Source organism: Camelina sativa, chromosome 7, assembly GCF_000633955.1.
Source record: "Camelina sativa cultivar DH55 chromosome 7, Cs, whole genome shotgun sequence".
NCBI lineage: Eukaryota > Viridiplantae > Streptophyta > Magnoliopsida > Brassicales > Brassicaceae > Camelina > Camelina sativa.
In genome coordinates, this window is record NC_025691.1 from 18,286,954 (window position 1) to 18,292,329 (window position 5,376).

Genomic DNA, 5,376 nt, shown 5'->3' on the forward strand with positions numbered 1-5,376 from the left:
TGTGTTTGTGGTGCAGGTAAAGGCTAAGTGTGAACGTGGAATCAAGGCAATGAAGAGGAGGATGTTTTAGAGGCTTGATTGTTTCGTTATATGCTGCTGTTAGGTTGCTAGAATGGAATGTAGTAGTCTAGAATGGTTGTTTAGGTTGTTGTCAACTTAGTCATCGGGCGTGGCTTACTCGCCAACCCCCTCACAAACCTCCTATAGTAACCCGCCAACCCAAGGAAACTCTTGATCTCCGTGGCATTTTGCGATCTAGACCAATCCCTGAGGGCCTGAATCTTCTCTCGATCCACTGAGACTCCCTCCGCCGGGACAATGTGACCCAGAAAACTCATCTCCCTCTGCCAGATATTGCACTTGCTCAACTTAACATACATCTTCTTCTCCCGCAGCTTCTCCACAATAACCAAGTAGCACCTCTCAGCTGATCCAACAACTCATCAATCCCGGGAAGAGGGTACATGTTCTTCATAGTGACCCGGTTCAGACCCCGATAATCAATGCACAAGTGAAAACTCCCATCCTTCTTCTTAACGTACAACACCGATGCTCTCCACGGTGAGACACTAGGACAAATGAATCCCTTGACCAAAAGATCCTCCAACTGTTTCTTCAGCTATGTCATCTTTGCTGGAGCCATCCTGTAAGGCGCCTCGGATAACGGTGTCGTCCCAGTTCCTGTTCAATCGTAAAGGGATCAGACCGAGATGGTGGTAACACCTCTAACGACTGGAACACATCTTCGAACTCCTCAACGACCTGAATACCGCTAACCGTAGACTGCTCCACTAACTCCAGCATCGAGATTGTAACTAGATAAGCCTCACGTCCCTTCTCGATCATCTTCCCAGCTTACCTTGCCGAGATCACAAGACTCCCTGAAGTCCGTCTCACTCCCTCAAATACCAACTTCCCTTCTGGACACTCAAACTCCACTTTACCTTGATGACAATTCAGATGTACCCTGCACCGATGCAACCGGTCCATCTCCAGGATAACATCATGCAACTCCACACCCCTCGCCAGTCCAACAAATCTCAAGAACTCGCCTCCCGCGACTCTGACAACTCCCGCGACTTTGACAACTCCAGCTCGCTCTTTGGGATTTCCTCTTATATTGGCTCTCTCAGCGCACTCCGGGTTAATGAAGTAATGGGTTGCTCCAGAATCAAACATGACATGAGACCTAAACCCGCCCACCAATAAGGTCCCTACATAAACCTCATGTGCTAAGAACCTAACGCTTTATCAAAAGCAATTCATAAAATCTGAAACTATTGAAAATCACCAAGTCTTATTCTCAGAAATTATACTTGTGATCACCCCGACACTGGTTCCTCCTGTGTCCACGGTCTTGTACACATGTGGCGCCTTCTCAATCCATGGAATTAGCTGCACTCATGGCGGCACTCCATACTGCACCGCTGCCAGCGCCATCTGCTACAGCTTGGGACACTTGGACTGGAAACAATCTAACCCTTTTTTTGTAAATAATAGTAATCTAATTAAATAGCCTATAATATTTAATTGCAACTCAAACAATAATCCAATAATAAATCAACATGCACAACGGAAAAATACCAACAATACAACATTCTAAACCATTCTAGCCAACAACCTATCATGCTACTAAACCAGTTTCTAACACTAATAAATATAACCAAGACCGACAACACATAATCGAGACTCTAAATCATCCTCCTCCTCATCGCCATGATTCCACACCACATACCTGCACACCACAAACAACAATTGAGATGCATAAGTATTATCAAGAATACTTAGTGAGACAATACTCCCATCTACTGAGCTATACACACAAGAAACTAAGATTCCAATGTCAAACAATCAACAAACAAACACACAAACCAGGGAAATAAGTATCATCTGCTCACTGGAAGGGAGGTGTCGACCGACATAGGCTATTGGTGTCGACCGACACTACCCCACAGTGTCGATCGATACTGCTCCTTGGTGTCGACCGATACTGACTCCATAGACGCGATCTGCTCGAATTTGAAAGTCAAATCTCACTTCTCTTCACCTCCAATCCATCCAAAACTCGACCAACCGCCACATAAACTCGTAGGAACCCTAAAACAACCATAGCAAGTAACAAAACACCACAAACAACACATAAGAAGCAAGACAAAGGAAATCTCGAGCTTAGATCAGCCATGGTCATGCTCACACCTCTTTTACAAAAAGTTCTGACCAAACAACAACGAATCCAACCCTTAGAAGGCTTCTCCTTTGTTCCTAGCACAAGATCTTCCCTCCACAACAACAGATTTCTCAATCCAAATCAAAAAACTCCCAAAACTCTAAAGAACACCCTAACCATTTTTCCTCCTTTCCACCAACTCTCGGGAACGACCAAACTGTAAAACCCACGACCCTAGGTTGAATTTCTCTTTATATACCTTGGTTTGGAGATTTCACTTAAACCAAACCGCTCCAATTCGGCAATTAAATCAATCTGGACGAACCAGAAATTGCTGGTGTCGATCGACACCCATCCCCAAAATCCACAATCTGGTTCACGATTGTACAGATCACCCCGGCACTGGTTCTTCATGTGTCCACGGTCGTGTACACCTGCGACGCCTTCTCAATCCGTGCAATCAGCTGCACTCCATGCTGTACCACTGCCACCGCCATCTGCTGCAGCTTGGGACACTTGGACTTGATGTGCCCAGCCTTCCTACAGTGGAAGCAAACACAAATCACTGTTTAAGCTGTCGTTGAATCACTCCTCTGGGCATAGCTAGCCACCTTATGATCCATGCTACTACACCCGTAGCATCTCGCACCACTCGGCCTTTGCGTAGCCTCCCACTTTCTCTTGGTTCCCTGCTCAGGCTTGTCGTCCTTGCCATAACATCCAAGATGCTGAGCCTTCCTTGGCTGGACCGTTGAACTGACCGTCGCTACATGTTCCTAGATATCCTCCTCGATCTCAGCTGCGATCTCAACCAGCTCCGCCCTCGTAGCATAACTCCGCCCTCTACAATGGATCCTCAGGTCGTCATAAAGGGTACTCATGAACGTCCAGACTTGAGCCTCCTCAGACTCCATCGCTTCACCCTATATATCCACGACCAGATCATGTACATACCAAGTCTCTTGAGACAGCTGTAGGAACTGCACCTCCATACGGTCTAGCGCCACCCAAGGGAAACACTTGCCGTTGAACTCCTCCACGAAATCAACCCAGGTCACCTTACTTTGCACCCTCCTGGCAGCCACCGACTTCCACCATAAGTGAGCATCATCTGCCAGGTAGTGAACCCCTATGTCCACCCAATACTGGAAGTTGCGTTCCAGTCTCGTCCTCCACGTACAACCACAGTAGGGCCAGTACCACCCAAGCAAAGCACCATATCGATCCTACCCATCTCCCTCATCATGCTAGGAATGAGCTCCCGCAGCTACAACCACTAGCAGTTGCACCTCCGCCGCCACAGGTGGTACCACTGCAGCCTGTACCAGTATAACTCCCAACATCCGCTCCAAAAACTATGCCAACAAGCCCGCTAGGTTAACATCTCCACCAAGTGCTCCACATACTGCAACCCTCGCATCCGGAAGTCCAGCACCACCGGCCATCCCGGCACAGACACTGCCCACACCGGCTCTACCTGCACCTATGGCCCCATCGACACCACCACCAGTCACACTCACGGACTTCTCCTGGAATATATACGACTCGCCGACGCCCTCCATCGTTACACTCTGGTCCATGGTGTCACTAGAAACTGAGCCTCTGCCTCTACCACGACCATGTCCACGTCCACGACCAGCAACAACACCACCTCTAACCATCTGAACCACCATGAACAGAAGGCTAAGCAAACAATCTGAAACCATACACAAAAACAAAACTTACCATGGAATCACATTGAAGGCTCGAAGATGATGTTTTAGGACTCTATGCCACACACAGTTGAATAACTCATATAATCAATCAAAGCATGGAATCCACAACATCAACAACATAAAGCCTAATGAACTCGTACCTAGAACAGTAAGGGCTCTAGTACCAAACTGAAACGACCCAACCTATTTTTTTTGTTTTTAATATAATATTAACTAGTGATCTCATACTCACTAAAAATCTAACCCCCAATCAAACCAAACAGCGGAAATAACCAACATTAAACCAATGAATTAAAAAACCAATAACGAATAAAACAATAACATCTATCCAACAATGCCAATAACATAAACCAAGTCATAGAACAATGAACCAGCAACCTAAAAAACCATTCTAGACCACTACATTCTATTCTAGCAACTTATCAGCAGCATAGAACAAAACAACTGAGCCTCTAGAACATCTTCCTTTTCATCGCCTTGATTCCACAATCAAAGTTTGCCTTTACCTGCACCACAACACAAATGAGATGCATGAGTATTATATAAATACACACAAGCAATTGAGAATCTCCATTCAATAAAAAAACAAATAAAATAATCAAACTAGGCAACAAACAACACTTCAGAAGGATGTGTCGACCGACACACTCCTTGTGTCAATCGACGCCTGCTCGACATTTCTCGAAACCCCTAAGTCGCATCAACCAACACCTCCACATGCGTTGATAGATGCTCATTAGGTTTCTTGCGCCATCCTCGCATTTTCGTCGACCGACATACTACTTGCATCGATCGATACAGAAGCCGCCCATCGTTTTCCTGCGATCTACTGCGAGAATCTTCGTCCCAAAAGACCTTCCACTCGTCCAAGGCACTCACAGAACGAATCCAAGCCACAAAAACAAGTAAAGCACACAACAATCACGGTAAAAACATCAACCAATCAACAAAACACAGAAACAGAGGGTTCTCAAGCTTAGATCATCCATGGTCATTCACGCACCTTTGAGAATGACGAATCTGATTCTAAACCCGCGAAAACACACTCCTAGCAATCTTCTATCACGTTCCCAGCCTCAGATCTCCACACCACATGAACAAATCTCACCAAGAACGAATTAGAACTCTCAAGAATTTTTTTCTCTTTTTTTCTCTATAATCGACAAATGAGGCTACTACCAAAACCTATCTTGAATTCCAGCTTATATACTCCAGTTTAGGACTTCCTAAATCCAACTCGCATCGAACCGATGATTTAAAACCGAAATCGATTAAACCGCAGGTGCTTGTGTCAACCGACAAACCTTTTGTGTCAATCGACACACCTCTTAACCAGCTATTTTGGTTCGTGGATGTTATAGTGATCGAAAAAAAATGTTTTAAACTATAGAGAATAAAGAGAAAAATCAAAAACTTGAAAAATATTAGAGAAAATACTAATTAAGAGTAGATGAAAGATATACGTAGCAGCTCCTACTCATATAGAGGAAAAAA